This window comes from Silene latifolia, chromosome Y (genome assembly GCF_048544455.1).
Source record: "Silene latifolia isolate original U9 population chromosome Y, ASM4854445v1, whole genome shotgun sequence".
Lineage (NCBI taxonomy): Eukaryota > Viridiplantae > Streptophyta > Magnoliopsida > Caryophyllales > Caryophyllaceae > Silene > Silene latifolia.
The window spans coordinates 433,452,899-433,471,425 of record NC_133538.1 but is presented as its reverse complement, the minus strand read 5'-3'; the positions used below and the strand labels follow the sequence as shown (position 1 = coordinate 433,471,425).

The window sequence follows — 18,527 nt, the reverse complement described above, 5'->3', positions numbered from 1 at the left end:
TGGTGGTTTTCCTAATAGAACTTCATAGGGAGTCTTCCAATGTAGAACAACAGAGGGCATTTTAATGATCAAATAAGTAGCTGTTAGAAGGCATTCTCCCCAAAACTTCTTAGGAAACCCAGCATACAACATTAATGCTCGAGCTGTCTCAATCAAATGCCTGTGCTTCCTTTCCACTCGGCCATTCTGCTGAGGGGTGTAAGGGGCACTTCTTTGATGACAGATACCTCGAGCTAAGAATAATTGTGAACAAGTAGCTTGCAAGATCTCTGAACCATTGTCACTGCGGATGGTCTTGACTAATTTGCCAAATTGAGTGTGAATTTGTTGCAAGAAATTTTGAATAACAGTACTAACTTCAGTTTTGAAATTAAGAAGAAAAGTCCATGTAATACGAGAGTAATCATCAACAATGGTGAGGAAATAATGTGCCCCAGTGAGAGAAGGAGTCTTATAATGACCCCATAAATCAATATGAAGGAGAACAAAAGAGTTTGATGCCCTGGAAGTACTGCGAGGAAAAGGAAGAACATGCATTTTGGCTAAATCGCAAACTTCACATTGATAAGATTTCAAACCATTACAACTGAGATCCTTTATATGTTGCATTTTAGCTAAAGAAGTATGTCCAAGACGAGCATGAAACAAATCAAGTTGTGCATAGGACTTATTTGTACAATTATTACATTGAACAGAATTAAAAGAAAGAGACTGCTGATGACTAATCTTCAATTTATAGAGACCAGCTTCCCTTTGACCCACTGCAATCGTTCCCTTAGAAGCAGGGTCCTGAATAATGCAGTGATCAATATAGAAATGAATTAGAATACGAGAAGAAGACAATAATTTCCCCACTGATAGCAAATTATGCCTAAAATCAGGTATGAGCAGCACATCATGAAGAATTAATAAAGGATGCAGTTGAATATCACCAGAATAACGAACTAACTTGGTGGTACCATCCGGTAAACCAACAATAATAGGCTTAGGAAGCAATTTTAGACAAGAAAAATATGACTTGTGTGCTGTCATGTGGTCACTGGCACCAGAATCCACAATCCAATCACTATTATCAATTTTGCAGGCGGTAGTAATAGCGTTAGTGACTAAGGCATTACCTGCAAAATTGACAGAAGCATTGGCATATTCTGCAGGACCAGTGTTTCCACCCTGCTGACACTACTACAGAAATCATGAAGGACATCGGACTTCTAGACACATGGACATCGGATTATAGGCCGATGTAGAGTTCAGTCCCGTCCATATGGGGTGTAATGGACATGGGACTTTAAACCGATGTCCATTAATATATGCACATCGGATTTTTAAATATATCCGATGTCCATATGAGTAATGAACATCAGATTTTAACATTAATCCGATGTCCATATGTGTAATGTACATCAGATTTTTATAGAAAGCCCATGTCCTTTGAAGCTAGAATTACATCGAACTTTCATAAATCCGCTGTCCTTTATATTGTTTTTTTTTTTTGAAAATTTGAAAAGAGCAGGCCAATTCATATTGCATTACACCAATTTGAATGCCAAAACATTAATACAAAACATGCCAACTGCCATTCAACCAAAATGATCGATTTCAATTAATAAAAACCGATCCCAATCAACATACAACGCAACCGTCTCCGTCATCCGAATTCAACAACTAACGAACAACAACAAAGGGCATAACAAATCCCAGCCAACATAACATATGGTCTTGCAGATCATGTAATCAGTTTTTCAAAATGTAACTACCTAATACATTACTACGCTAGCTAGCTATCTACGGCTAGATATTGAGAAAATAGTTCACCCACAAGTCCCGAACCTCATCTAATTCTTCTTGTGAATATGGCGTGGTGTCTTGAAAAACCTGTAATGTATATTAATAACAATGGGGCAGTCAGACATGGCCTCACAAGGGCAGCTTCATATAAGCTAAAAATTAAGGGAAGAGGGTGCAGCAGCTAGCTCATTGAATTGGCAGCAGGTTCGCCCACAATGCGTATAGGCAGCAGGTCAAAGTAGGATAATTACTTGAAAAAATACCGAGTTTTGCTATAATGTCGAAACTGACCTCATTGATAGCTTTTGTTGGATTAGAACGCGTGACGATTTCCACTGTACCTCATGACGTAGTACCCGCATTCTACAACACCTTGTTGACGAGCACACTAAAACAACAACTCGACAAGAATTAAACCAATAACATGACTTTGTCAATTAAAAGTGATTGATGATCAGACATTAAATTTGTCGTCATAATAAGCAACAACTTACATTATGTTGCAGCCATTGCGGTGCTTGAGAACGCATTCTTTCCCCACCATTGTAGCCGTATACTCTTACCGATCTAAATATAAACATGGTTTCAAATAAATGATTGTCAGCCAATAATAGTTGCCATTTTTAATGTTCTAATCAGTTGAACATTTATTATGTGCATATCAATAAATGAACTATTAATATGAACTTACGCATTAATTAAAGATCTCAACTTTGACTCAAGACCGACTTTCTTAGTGAGTCGAACCAATGCACTTGATTATGATCAAGAACGTCGGTCAACGAGCATCCAATGATCACTTTGTAAATAATTTGTAACTTATTTACATGATAATCAATAATAAATGGTGACAGTTTTGTTTATTTAAAAGGCAAGGTTGATCAAAGACTTACTCATCGTAATATGGATAATGGGGAGTTAGCAAGGGCGCTCGTCCTCATTTGAACAATGAAAACCGCGAAAGTTTTAGATAAAAATAAATAAAATCCCTCAACCGAGAACGGCAAGAATACCTTAATAGTGTTATCTATTCCACTAGTAGCTAGAACAGAGTCACATGGATGGGAATGGACACAATGAACCACTGAAAACAAGGCGAACAGAATACCAAAGATGTAAATAAGTAAATCAGATAAGACATCTTAGACTTAATTTTTTTTTGTTACTTTGTGATGGTGTCATCTATTCAATATAACTACAGTAAATAAATAAGAATAAGTTGGCCAGAAAAGGTTTTTGAGAGCCTTACCAGCTTCATCACTCATTGGCATCTTTATCAATCTACCCGTTTTCTTTTTGCCAAATGAACCATCTACCATCATCACTTCCAGTAGCCACATAGTTACTTACAATTCAGAGCAAACAAAATCAAAGCGGCTATCAAGTAAAGTATTGGAACACCGATGTTGAGTTCCACATACGAACAAAATTTAATCAAAGCTTTTAAAATGGCATTGACAGAAAAAAAAATACCAGTCTGGCCTAAAAAGCTAGCTTGTTTTATGTCCGTTCCAATATTACAGTGGCCAATATATCACCGCTTTATATCAATTATCGTTTTCGTCGCAGCAACATAATTCTTTTAATCAAGGATAAGTCGAGATGAATAGACAGGTTATTAAAATGATAACTGAGACATAATCAACCTATCAAGGAGATAAGAATCATAAGATGTGATCAACCTAACAAGACCAAGAGAACAGTATGCTGCACAAGTGCACAGTTTTCAATATTACAGGATTAACAATATTAATAAACTTCTACGAACCTTGTGAAGCATCACTATTTCCTTATGAGCGATAAATTATGTCACTTAATGATATCAATCTGCCAGCTCGTAATTCAAACTTATGCCCCCTATCATTTGGCTTGTTCTTTTCATCTTCAGCTACAAAATTATGGCAAATGCAATCATATCAGACATGATGCAACAGCAGCATCAGGAAGAAGAGTACTTATCCATAAGATTATTTAAGGTCGCCGTCTTTAGATTGTACTGGACTTGTACATATATACATGTTAGATTGGACTGGTATTGTACTAATATACATTCCTCAAATTTGAAAGTCCTACTTTATTGTATTCAAAACTGCAAATTTCATGGAACGACCCATCAAAACGGCAGTAACTAAATTATGAAATAACGATTAACCATGAAATTCGCTAATGGTTTAGCTGAATGAACCTTCATAGAGCTAGAACGAGGGCTGTAAACAACAATACGAGTATAATACGAACTGAAATATAATACACAACCGCAAGAGTTTTATTGTATTCATAAATTGGACCAGTGTTTCCACCCTGCTGATGATGCTGCAACATCTGCATTACTTGCTGAAACACTGCCTGAGCAATATCAGTCTGGCTTATATGATTACCCTGAGGATTGGATTGAGAAGGACCTGCTTGAGATGAACCAGTATCCATCATCTGTGTGTCAGAAAATCCAAGAGGATGATCAACATCTCCTTGCACATTTGCATTACCAGAAAAACGTGCAAGATACTTTGCCTTTAATTCTGGATGCAACACGAAACATGTATCTCTAGTATGTCCTGATTTGGTGCACTGAGGACACCAACGCTTGTCAGTCTTTGGCTTCTTAAAATCCTTTTTCTGACCACCTTGTTGAGGAGCATGTGAATTGGATGCACTACTTTGATTGAATGCAGGAACACCTTGTTTGCCAGAGAACAAGGCACTCATTTCATGAGTAGCATTCATCATACTTGAAATCTTCTTTTGAGATTCAACTTGTTGAACAAGAGAGTAAACTTTGTTGATAGACGGCATAGGCTCCATAGAGAGAATCTGTGACTTTAGGTTATCATAGGAATCACTTAATCCCGTTAAGAAAGTAAGAACTTTCTCAGTGGAAGCTCTTTCGAGCATTTTCTTCAGAAGATTGCAGGTGCACTTGACAAGGACACCACAAGTGCAATCAAGAAAACCTTCAATTTCATCAATCTGATCCCAATTTCTCTTGAGTTTGTTGAAGTACTCAGCAACAGAACTTTTGTCTTGCTCAACATTCCTTAGATCTTTCTTGAGCTGAAACAGCAATGGACAATTCATCTGGCCATATCGCTCAAGAACTTCACCCCATAACTGTTTTGCAGTCTTGCAGGAGACAAAACCTTCTCTGAATTCTGGTTCCATGCCATTAACAAGCCAGCACCTGACCATAGAATCACAGCGCCACCATAGATTGTACTTTGAAGAGGTTATTTCAGGTATAGCAGTAAGACTTGTGAGAAAGCCTTCCTTGTTCTTTGTCGACATAGCAAGGAACATGCTCTTGCTCCAATGGCGATAATTGCGGCCATTGAAGAGAGTATTGACGAAATTCAGGCCAGCATGATCTGAATTCGCCAAAAATAGAGGATCTTCAAAAGGATTATGAACTTCGTTGCTATCAGTAGAAGAAATCGTCATTTTGTTGAGAAATTTTCACAAATTTGAAAGAAAAATGAATATTTTTGTGATTTTGATCTGAAAACAAACAAATGAACAACAAAATTAAGATGTTTAGTTGTGATTATGTGGAAGAGTGATGGATAAACAGAGTCAGGTCGAAAGCCTGCTCTGATACCATGTTAAAACATGGAATCTCTGGCATGAAATCGCCATTAATGGAAGCTTTAAGCTCTTGAAAATGAAAGAAAATTGATTAGGATGTATTGTAACTGTATTGAACACAAGAGTAAATAGAATTGTGTATTCTGTATTTGTTAACTTAGAAATGAAATGATACATCCTATTTATATACAAATGATCTACTAGAAGTTTCTAAAAATATCTACTAACAACTTTCCTAACCGATTCCTGAAATCACGGAAGTTCTAACAACCTTCCAACAAACTTATTAACAAACTCCCTTCTTCAATATCAGCTTCATCCTGCGGAATCAGTCATGCTCTGTTTTCGTTGGGCTTTTGCCTTGTGTCTGGGTTTATGCTTTGAGTTCAAGGCCTCTATCTCAGATGAATCATGAATAGGAGAATCAACCTTCTCATAGTTACGAATAGGCAACTGTGTCAATTTGGTTGTAGAGCAGTACAAGGGAAAGACACCACTACAAAACTCTTTGAAATTTGACTTATTTCTGTCATCGCTTCAAAGGAGTAAGATAGTTAGGGAAGTGTCGAATTTGGCGTAAATAGGCGCGCGCGCGCACACACACATCAATTGAATTTTTTTAGTATCAATTCAAGCAGTACTTGTCAAATTAAGATCAGTGAACTCATAGATTTATCAAAAAAATTAGCTTACATAGTTAATGGTTTTCCTAAAATCCCTACTCGCTTAATTTTATGGTTGTAAGGAACGGAGACACAGAAACAGACGCAAGTCAATACAATCAAAATAACAAAAAAAAATTACGTTTAAAGGTTCAATACCTGTTCTAGATAACGGAAGCCTACGACATATATTTCAACAGCTCCACTTAAATTAACTTACCATTTCCTCGTGGGCAGAATCTACAGTATTATTTTTACACTCCTAATCCTAGAAATAAAAGAACATCCACACAAGTAATATGAATGAATTTCAACATACTAAGCATCTTATTAAAGAGAACATAAAAATAAGAGAACATAAAAATACCTAGGAGTTCAAGGTTGATTTTGCAAGCTGAGCTATCTCGGGCGACGACATTCCAGAACTCATACCTTTCAAGATTTTATACAAGATGATATTGGTCTCATTCAACTTGGTTTGTAGCTCTTTTTTGTCCCTAGTCAAATTTACAATAGCCTTTTCCATATTTTGCATCTTTTCCCTATTTTGCATCTTTTCCATATTCTGCAAAGTTAAAGAACTACTATCTCCCGATTTAAAAGCCTCTTTCCTTAAGATACCGTGGACCCCAAATACATCACCTCCTTTCACACCGAACCCATAGCCTAAAGGGCGTTTAGGAATATCTTCCCCATACATTAGTTTGTTGAATGTTTCATTATGAATTTGTACTTTGGGCTTGGTAGGATTAGTCGCAAGTTTAGATTGAATATAAGTATCAGCATCCAACTGTACACATAAAAAAAATTCTCAGAAAATCATATTATGTGTCAATTTACAATTAAATTTAGAGTACATCAAACTTCTTTTATAAATGTGTACCACAAATTCTTCCATTACTGTATCTATCACATAGGAGCCATCTTTCATCTTATGAGTTTGCTTGAAAACCTCCAATTTAGTTGGTTCTCTTTTATTATTTTCTTCCTGTTAGTCATCACCACACAATTACTTAGCTTCTACCTAAGCTTGTATTTCATTCTAATCCATTAAGAGTAAATGTAAAAATTGTAGTATAATCATCGATAAAACATAGAATTTTTACAAAGTCCCCCGTATATTAGCATAACTTGTTGACCTGGTGTGAGCATGATTTTGTGATGCACGTGCCTCTTTTCCATATTCAGGAAGTTTCTGCATTAAATAAAATAAAACAGACCGGATGCATGAAAGCAGTAAACATATCATGTTCTATAATGGCTAGAGATAGATCTGAGAAAAAAGCCAATACCCACAAAAGTAAGATTAAGGGAGGATTACGAGCATATTCTAGTTCAGATCAGCCAGAGCGAGGGCTTGAGGATCGTTGTTAGCAGGGTAATCAAAAGTCAAAATAGAGGAAATGTGGAGTTAGTGGTTGGTAATGGAAGGGAGTACGGAAGGAAAAGAAGACGATAATTACCACAAACGGTAACACATTACTTCCCCGTATTCCTCCCTTCACCACCATCACTTCCTCATTTTTCATTTATTTTTGTCTTAATCTTGTTAATTACCCTCATGTAATTTAAGTGAGCCCTTAATGGTAAAAACATCAGAAAATGCAAATGTCTATTATCTTGACATATTTGGCAATGATCATACCACTACTGTTACATTCAATATATAAGCATGTTGACATAGCATAAATGAACTGTAGAAAAAGATGAGAGGCGCCTACTTAACTAGTAAGCATAGTTCCAAAAATATAAATGCAAATAGGTGATCAAATCACATGGCTATAAATACCGAAGTGTGGGATGGGTAAAACCTGGTAACAACGATCCTCAAGAAGATGAATGGTGCCTGGGGAATCAGGCTACTAGTCATTTATATGAGGTTTTCTGTCTTAAGGGATCTTGTATCTAGCTTAATTAAAAGAGAAGTAGTCATTGTGAGTAGATGCACTCTATGTCAAAAGGCTGGAGAAACTGGCCAATAGTTGTGGGTCGAGTGCTTTTGTTGGTACTAAGCGGTAAATCTTTTCTTTGAATGCACTTTTGCACGGTGTGTTACGCAAACATATTGAAAGTGGCAATGACATAATGAAAATGAGTGAATATAATGAAAGCAACTATTTAAGATTTGGACAAATACCTTTCCCTTGTCATAATACCAATAATCCACTAAATGAATCCAACTATCAAGAGGGACTCCATCTGGTATAGATTGATAGATTTCTTCTTTAGTTTTTGTCGTGGGTTAAGACTTCTTCAAGTCATGTCTATATTGTCTCACACTCTTGCCTATACGCTTCAGAATACCTTTGTCATAGCCATCGCCCTCAGGAAGAACAAAATGCTCCTCAAAGAAAAAAAAAATGTTAATCTAAACAATAAATCATCATGATACGGTCGTTATGTACCAAAAATAAATACTTAAATATAACTAACAGAAGCTAGCGATAAGTAGGGTCGATCTCCACAGGGAGGCGGTTTACTATCTACTTGTCTACTCGGTCTGTCTAATGTCACAAGTTGGGGGTTTGAAATGTTTTGACTAGACTAAAGAGATTAAAGCAAGAGGGAAATGAATAAGAGGAAATAATGGGGTAAGGCGCTGTTTGGTAAATGACATATTGGCCAATTTTTAGCATATTCAAGGGTTTTAGCATGTTTGACCAATCAATATGCTAATTTTAGTGTTTGGTAAACAGCATATTGAAACAGCATATTTGGGGTCAATATGCTGTTTTACAATATGCTGCTTACCCCAGCATATTGGTTAGCATATTGTAAAATAGGAAAAAAAATTCCATTTTACAAAGAAAACTAACAATCTACTAATCGTAATCTGCCAATTACCAAACACTTAAATTAATTCTGCTAATTATAATATGCTAGTCAAACCTTCTGATAAAATCTGTCATTTATAATCTGCTTTTACAATCTGCTTATGCTGAAATTAATCCGTTGTTTACCAAACAGGGCCTAAATCAGATAAAAGAGAGAGGTATGCTAGGAATCGGTCTACCGTGGCAGCTACACTATCGGGTCAACTGAGTCGATTAAATTATTGATAAGAAGAGCGAGGTCGTCACCTTTCGGTCCTTAAACCTACGATTATACCCTTTCGGTCTCTAATTGCCCTAGGATCTCCCTAACTTAGCTTTCGCCCTAATTAGGTATCACCTATTGTAATTAAGCAAGTCTTCCCTTCCAATCTTTCGATCCAGGTCGGGGGTAACTAAATAAATCGGTCTCTTGCATGCATTCATTCAACCTAATCACAATTATATTTCTTAATACAATTCTTATCGCAAACTAATCTAATCATGTCAATCCTAACATATTGCTACCACGGCTTCCCTAGTCCTAACATACTAGGGGAATTAGCTAAACATAATTAAATAAAGAACATAAATAATAGGGTTAATTCACCACAATAATCCAACCTATTGTTCACCTTCTCATAATAATCCAAACTACGTTTTAATTCACAATAAACCCATATTTAACTATTATCTTCTTAAATTAGACCAGGTGACTGGCTACCTGTTAATAAGGTTAAAACTTTTTTTTTTTTCAATTTCATCATAAGACAAAAGAACAAACTTTTTTAATATTTTTATTTTTAACTATCATCTTAGTAACTGACCTCCTTCAACCACTGCCCTAACCTGACCACCACCACCATTGCCATCCAACTACGCCTCCTCCACCATCGAACCACCGCACTCAGCCCCCTATTTCGCGCTGTCATCATCGAATGACCACGCTCCGCCTGCACACGTGTTACGCGCGTTATTGTCGCCGACGAAGGCGACGAAGAAAGCTGGGTTAAGGATGAAGGAGAGGGAAGTTAGGGTGGTGGGGCAAATATGAGGGAGAGAGTTGGGATGATTATGGCAGGTAATTGCAAGATCTAACGCCACAAGTCGTCACTCTACTTGTACGATTGCAAGATTTGTGGGGGACAAAGGTAGTTGTTTTTCTCAAAACTGAAGATGTAATTGCTAGATCTAACAAAATCCAAGTAAAATTACACAAAAGTAATGGTGTCGGCGTCGTAATCGGGATAAATGTAGCTGTTTCATGGTCTACGTCGGCGTTTAACGACATTATAGGTATCGCCATCGACAGAGGGAAGTTACGACATACAGATTTAGGATGGTTGTTCGCCGGAGTGGTCTGAAATGTCGACGAATGAATGGGTTGAGAGTGGCAGCTCCGACGGGTGTTGGTGGTGGTAGTTGTGTAAATTATGGGAGATGGAAATGAAACACCGGGGGAGGAGTGTGAGCATTGTGGGGGAAGTAGTTTAGGTTATTATTATTATTAATTTATTATTATTATTATTACTGCCACATCACCAACAAGTCATCAATGACCTCCTAGAACAGGTCAACACTAAGCGAGTCTATTTTGAGAGAAGGTATATCGAAGTTGGGTTTATTTTAAGTTAAAATGTAGTTCGAATTATTATGAAAAGGTGAGCAATAGGTTGGATTATTGCTGTGAAATAACCCTAAATAATAAAGAGAGAAGAAGTAAGCATTAAATAAGAGTAAAGGAAAAGATTAAATTACTGAATTAATGATCCGGAAATAAGGAAGAACAAAAGTAACAGTGTATTCGAAATAATCAGAGAGGAGAAGCCCCCTTAAACTGACGTCCTAACTCTCCTATTTATAAGAAAATAGGATTTATTTAACCTAATCGACGGAAATAAACTAAAAAGCCCAGCCCGTAAGAGAATCCACACGATCGAGTGGTTTTAAACCACTCGATCGAGCAAACTAAGGCTCAGACCACTCGATCGACTAAAAGAAGTGCTCGATCGACTAAACACAAATAAGCAACTGGTCGATCGACCATACAAAGTGCTCGATCGACTAAACACTAATACGGAACTAGTCGATCGACCATAAAATCTACTCGATCGACCAGTTAAGTACTCGATTGTGTGAATCTTGACTTCAGCAGCTACAAAATCTCGTTAGTTTGACTTTGACTTGTCCTTTTAGCTCCCGAAATAGCTTCACGCATCCCAAAACAACAATAATTCCGCTCCAAATTCACTCTTCCTCCAAATGCATGCAAAACGGACGATAAATGGCTCGATTTCATTACTTTTGGGTTCATTCCTGCAAATAAGACAAAATAACCCAAAGTAGCAGATTCGGGGCATTTCGTAGCATAAAATAAGATAAAAGCATAGAAATACGTGCATGAAATAGGCTAAAAAGACTATATAAAATGCACGTATCACATCACTTGATCAAGCTATCAAAAGTGTCTACATTAGTTTCAAAAATTCATTTAACTTATCAACAACATACCCGAATACACTTAACGATATCAACTTTGAACTTCTCAGGCACACGGTGCCAATTTGGATCTCTAATTCGACAAAATCTTTCCTTCCGAGCCATATCACCAATGAATCTAACAAGGATGTGTCCTCCCTTCTTGAGTGGCTGATGAAATTCATTAACAGTGACACAATACCTCACTTTAGCACACCATACATCATGTGGTTGAATTAAATCGTTGACCTTTTTGATATTTCCTTCTCCATCTGCGGAAACACATGTAGTTAAGTGAATAATAATAATTAAAAAACAAGCTTCTTTTACGTTGTGCTGAACCATAAAATCAAAAGATACAAAAACAAAGCAATGAAGGCGCGACTTAGCTCAGACCGGGTTTGATACATGGTTTGATAAAGAAAACTCCACTGTAATTGAACGACACACAAAAACTACAAAGACAACATTAAATAAAGAAGCAAGACCCAGTATAAGGATTGTAACTAAGCAAGGTTGATGTGCGAATTTGAACTTACCCAAATAACAAATACTAATTAGTGTCAAATTTGAAACCATGGTTTACAATTACTAAAGGTATCCCAAATATAATGTAAAGGAACCAGACTAGCAAAAATTATTTGTAAATAAAAAACAAGGAATAATTAATAACAATAATCTAAACTATTTGTGATCTTCTTATAATAATCCGAACTACATTTCATTTCGGAATAAACCGTACAATTGATCATCTCTTCCTAAACTAGACTCGTCCAAAATTTAAACCATTATCATAGGTTAAAGATGATGTGGCGTTTAAAGAAGGCGTTTGATGATGTTTAAGATGAAGATGAAGGAAGTATTGAACTGGGTTAATGAGCTATAAAAAAATTAAATTGAAAAAGGTAAGTAAGATGAAGATGTTGTTGGAAACTCAGTTAAGTTAATTTTAAATTAAGTAGGGAAGAAATGGAGTTTAAGGTAGGGGATGAAGACAAAAGAAGTAAGTGATAATGATGGAAAAAAAACTGAAAAAGGCAATGACCTGTTAATCAGGTATCAGGTTACCCAAGTTTATTTTGAGAAGATGGTAGCTAAAGTACGGTATCAAGTCATAAAACATATCAAACATAATAGAAAACTTACCATACTTAGAACCTCCTCACTTTTGTCAAATTCTACATTATTAGGCCAATCAGGTACCACACTACGACGTTTTGGTTTGAAAGTTTTAAAACCAGTTTGATTAGCATCTTGCTGATTCAAAACTTCTTCTTCACGCTCCACGACTCAATAGTATTAGACCCATTATTGGTTATGCCAACAAGTTCAGATGGTAGCAGACGACAAGCAGGTTGAGAAAGTGACAATGCAGGCTTTACACTACTAGTGGATTTCAGAGTAAAAAATCGGGACGAGTTAGTAGGAGGATTTTTCCACAAGACATCAGATGGTCCTTGTTGTGCTTGTTCCCCCAATTTTTGAGATGCATCGGGCTGTTTGGCAGAAACTTGAGGGGCTTTTTCATTAGCAGATTCATGCAAATTTGGGGTGACGTGGGTCTTTGAATGTAAGTGGTTTGTAGTAAAAGACGAGCCAGGTTTCGCAGTAGAAGTTTTCCATAACGAATCGGGTAGTTTAACTCCTCCTACTTGTGCTTCTTGGGCTTTTCTAGCAGCAAACTCATAAGAATTTCCGGGGGCATGGGTCTTTTAAAGTAGTGGGTTTGTAGTAAAAGATTTGTCAGGTTTCTTAGTAAAATTTTTGCACAATATACCAGATGGTTTAAATCCTACTTGTGCTTGTTCCCCCCTTTTTTAGATGCATCGGGCTGTTTGGCAGAAAGTTCTGGGGCTTTTCTAGCAGCAAGGTCATGAGAATTTACAGTGGCGTGGATCTTTGAAAGTAGGGGGTTTGTAGTAAAAGATCGGTCAGGTTTGGTAGTAGAATTTTTCCACAACGTACCAGATGGTTTAACTCCTCCTACTTGTGCTTGCTCCCCTGTTTTTTTAGATGCATCAAGTTGTTTGGCAGAAAAATCTCGGGCTTTTCTAGCAGCAAGATCATGAGAATTTGTGGTGTTGTGGGTCTTTGAAAGTAAGGGGTTTGTAGTAAAAGCTCGGTCAGGTTGATCATATTTGGCATATTTGGGTGAATGTTCTTGAAAAGTGTGAGATATTTGGATTCTAGAACCTAGGCCATTTGGAGGGTTTTTCAAAAGTGGGATTGACATGGGTCTTCGAAAAAGGAGCCTTTGCAACAAAGAGCTCATCAATGTTTGCATCGGGACGACACTCTTTTGGCAATGGTTGTTGTTGTGGTGCCTCAACAACATCAGGTACTTTGGTTTTTTGAGGGCAAAATGGCCCCCATCTGTCATTTGTAGCACCTGATTGCGTAGTAAGAGATGCTGATGTGGTCACATGTGGCACTGGCCCATCAGCTTCCCTCATTTGAGCCATGGTCCTTTTGCTTCGGTAACTCATCCTTGAACGTGATACTCGTTAATAAACCCTAAAATAAACATGAAAGCCATTAGTTTTATATAATAGTAAAGGGAAAGAGCATATAATAATATAGTAAGATTTATTCACAACATTTGCACAACCAAAACCAAAAACATTATTTAGAATAATAATTAAAATCGCCCGATATCAAAAGTATACAAAAACTAAGTTCTACAAAATCTCGCCAGTCTCAATAAGATCCCTAGGTTTGGTATTAATTACATAAGACCATCCTATTTGCACCTCATCTTCGACATGAAAAACTTGTTTTGTTTGACACGAGAAAACAAAAGGATCTTCCGCTAAATTTCGGCTAGTGTGCATTAACTTAGAAAAGTTGGCACACACACTTCCATCTTCAAACTTCTTAACACCTCTGTATATGTCAACCCAAGCACAATTGAACATTACAACTTTGCACTGGCCAAAATAATCTAACTCATAAATATCCTTTAGTTTTCCATAATATGTTTGACCCTCAGCTTCGACCATAACTCCAGAATTTTGAGTTCTTCACTTTTCCTCACGATCAACCATGTCGAATTTATATCCATTGATCATAAATCCTGTCATCCTTTTACCATGCTTATTTAAACCACCTGCTAAAGCTTTCCTAAGTTGTCCTTCTGGGGTACTTGTATCTAGGTTTTTCACCTATGACAAGAGACAATTGTATCAATATGAATCATATTAAACTGAGAAGCCACATTTTGAAGTTTTAAATAAGGGGTGGACCAGTGCTTGCAACCATTTTGCAAATTCTTTGATAATCCACTCATTTTCGTTACTTTGGGTAACACTAAGATGGACCATCTCTCGCCGCTTGTAATTAAGAAATTCACTTTAAAAGATTTGCGAAAAAAAATCATTACCGGATTATATTATGGATGGGTGATAAATGATAAAAATTGACAGTCGTTAATACTTACACAAGAACCTCTTTCATCTCATCAGAATGAAGCTGATACGTGTCGTTTGCGCATACAATTAATTATTTATTCACCTTACCTTTATCACAATTATTCTTTAAATTAATTTATTCTATAACAAGTAAGGGTCGATCCCACAGAGAGATTAGCTATTCAAAGTTAAAGTCAACTATTAGTTAGTAAGAACAATTACATATTTACGCATGTAAGTTAACTGCTAACTTATTTACTGATATGTACGATCAAGGGGGGGTTTGTTTTGAAGTTTTGAACTATTAAACTACTGGGAATTAAACTAATTACTAAGAAGCTAATATTTAGACGTGAACAAATACCACACTCATACTTCCAGTATAGTAATTCTAGTCCTATAAACAATTGATATCGTTTATAATTATGACATAACTAATAGGTTAACTGCGGAATTTAAGATAACAAAAATTCCCTATATTCTCTTAGATTACAACCGACCTGAACTAAGCCTAGACCGATTCTTAAATAACCGACCGATGTAAGTTTGTCACACCCTACTAAAGACCGGATTAGTAGCCTTACTGAACTAAAAATACATCATTAACCCTATTAGTCTCTAAGTGACGTCACCACCCATAAACTAATAGATTCAGTTCTTACTCCTAATCTTACCTAAGACCGTTCGCAGACAATTAAGTAAAATTAGTTGTCACTCGTATTACGTAGATTGAACTACGCCGAACTTACGCAATTAGCATCTGAGACAATCAAAAATCACAATAAGATAACAAATTATGAGTAAAGATTGGACTTTGACATTAAAACGAGTTAAACTGAAATACCAATAATTCAATTCAGACGGATAACAATCAGTTTCAGGTACTAAAATTTTAGAACGAAAATCAACAATAAACTAGGTACAAGATTAGTAAAAAGAGAACTTATTTTGTAGCCCGGAATCCGTCGCACAACCTTCGGATGTTGCACCTCCAATTGAACTAGAATCCGCCCTTACACCGCCGTTTACTAAGACTACGCCGGAGTATTGCCTCCTTTTAGCTCTCGCCTCCTAGTTTAGGTAGAAGACCGTCTCACTATACCGCTCAATTTCTGGGAAATATGTGGGTAATTGTTTCCTTTTAGGGTTAAGGAATCGGGTATTTATACTTGATCAAAGTTGGTCTTCGTGACAGATTTGGGAACAAATTTTTGCAGCAATAGGATAGAGTTTGTGATTGAATTAAGGTAAGAGATAGAGATTGAATTTGAGATGGAGACGGAGTTTCCATGGATAATGTTTCGCTCAGCAGCTTCTGACCTTCGTCTGCTTCTTTCCCAAATTCTACTCTTTAATCTAACATTTGCTGACTTGTTTGATCTTTGACTCCAAGTCCACGTGAAATCTACCTCTTCATTTCATGGGCTGCGAATCGCGTGATTAATTAATAATTACGTACGTGCCTGCTTGCGTGCTTCTTTATTTTCTATGCTTTGCTTTCTATTTTGCTCCTTGGTCCATTTTGCACATCCTCGCGTCATACTTTTGATCCATTAAGCGCGTCATTCGGCCCCTTCTCTTCCGTCTTGTAATCTGCTATACCAAAACACACCAAATAAGCCCATTTGCATTTAAAATAATAAAAACAATAATTAAATCTTGAAATTAACGAATATATAATAATTTAGCTTAAATAATGCGAAAAACGACACTAACAATATACGAATATGGGATAAAAACATATATAATTATGGGCTTATCAAATTCGCCCATACTGGGCTTATTGTCGCCCTCGACAATGGCAAAACATGAGCTAAAAACAAGTATTAACCTCAAAGATTCTAGACATAAGATAGAATAGGGATAAATGGCATGGTATATAACTCATAGCTATCCATACTATTGACTCACTTAAATAGCATTTATGCAACAAATCAACACCAATGCTAAGAAAACAAATTCCAGAGCGGAAAAAAAAAACACGAACTCAGATGCAAACGAATAGGACAATGACACTACTATTGAACCGTCGACCTTGCCAGACTTATACATGCTGGACTCTCGTGGTTCGCTCATCACTCGTTATAAGAATAGGTGAGTATAATGTGAAAGAGAGAGAGAATATAAGTCACTCACCTAACTCAACTTATAAAAACATACATGCAATCTAACATGAAACCAATCTCTACAACCATACATACGCATTCCAACCAAACAAGGACCAAGACACATGCCGAGGACTTACAAGAGGTGTGAGATAAGGTAATTGGGTGAAAAGGGGCAAATATTTTTGGATATGTGGAGGTAAAAGTCAAGCTAGTACCGACCGTAACCAAGATTACATGTATTCCGCTTAGAAACCCAACTTACAAAGTGATAAACGATGCCATACATGACATAAACTCGCGCACAACAAAGATAACTCCTCATATTTAGAATATACTGTCAAGAATAGGAGTTTAATTATAAGAGATGTTTTTTCTTCTGTCAACAATTCTCATTTTCTCCTTTTTTTTTCACATTGATTTTTCTTATTTTTCTTCTTTCACTCTTTTTTTCATTCAGTTTTTTTTTTTTCCTTTTTCTTTTCCCTTCCATTTTTTGTCCAACTCCCTTTTCAATATAATAGCACGATACCAAAAATGACCATAAAGAGCATGCCAAAACATATCAATTAGACTAGCTTGACTAGGGTAGGCTATTTAGGAATGTAGTTGATCGAATGGGTCAAAACAAGTCAATTTGGCTAAGTGAAGTTCAATGGTAAAACAAAAAGGAAAGGTTGCCTCTCCACATGTGTCACCGCCACAAACCAGAATGCATACAGGTAAAGAGACAAATTTCATGCTTATGCAATTTGATGTTACATGCCTCATAAGGAGTACTACTCTCATCCTATAAATGGAAACCGATCATATATGTCATCGGTTTTGAAGGCTCTAAATCTTAGAAATTTTTGTAGTTTGCCAACATTTTAGTCAAGTCTATTCGTTCAGTAGTATCGGTCACACACTCGTAGATATGCAAATGAGTATACAAAAGACAAGTGCTGATAATGCAAGGCTAAGGTGAGAATACAAAAGCATAAAAGCAGTTTTATCATCGTTGTACCACCATTCCGACTCCCTTATCCTAGTTAGTCTTATAAAAGTAGAGGTTATTTTTTAATTCTAAAAATTTTAAACCTGTAAAGGCAACAAAAATTTATATGGCAATCCGCCAGACTCCAATTTCAGCACACAAAACCACAAGTTTCAGCACAATTTACCTCTCCCCCACACTTATACTCGACATCGTCCTCGATGTTCAGCATATATAAATTTAGCACATAATAAAAATAAGAGGGAAGAAGGAACTTAGCGGATTCATGAGAAGCATTCATAGTAAGATGCTCCAGATTTGGTGATGATAATGTTCTGTCCTGGCTAACTAAGCTCTCAGTAGCAGCAGCAGCAGTACAAACTGGTAAGGAAGATGCCTCGTAGTTTGTGTCAGCCTCCAGCCTCCAAGTAGGGCTGATCAACTTCTATCCATGGCGTTTAGCAAGGCAGCAATGCCTGCTTTATCTCATTAACAACTCGCAGCGTCCCAATAGCCATATATGTATCCCGATTCCTGCAAAATAAAGCACTTGACCAAGACAAGTGAAACAGAAAACAAGCAAATTACCCAGAAAATCCAACAGCAGTAATAATATCTCTTTTTGTATTTTTATATTTTCTATTTTTTTTGTTGCTACCGACACTATTAATATCCCCCTACAAAGGTAGCAAAACTCGGGGAAAGCATATAAAATAAACACA

General features: G+C 36.6%; 1 long non-coding RNA gene across 1 annotated transcript; it reads right to left on the bottom strand.

The window, feature by feature from the left end:
* Window positions 1-2,124: 2,124 nt before the first annotated feature.
* LOC141626750 (uncharacterized) lies at window positions 2,125-2,506 on the bottom strand. Its single transcript, XR_012536335.1, has 3 exons — window positions 2,480-2,506; window positions 2,283-2,355; window positions 2,125-2,176 (listed from the first exon to the last, which is right to left on the bottom strand). It is a non-coding gene; the product is annotated as an uncharacterized LOC141626750 (long non-coding RNA).
* Window positions 2,507-18,527: the final 16,021 nt, after the last annotated feature.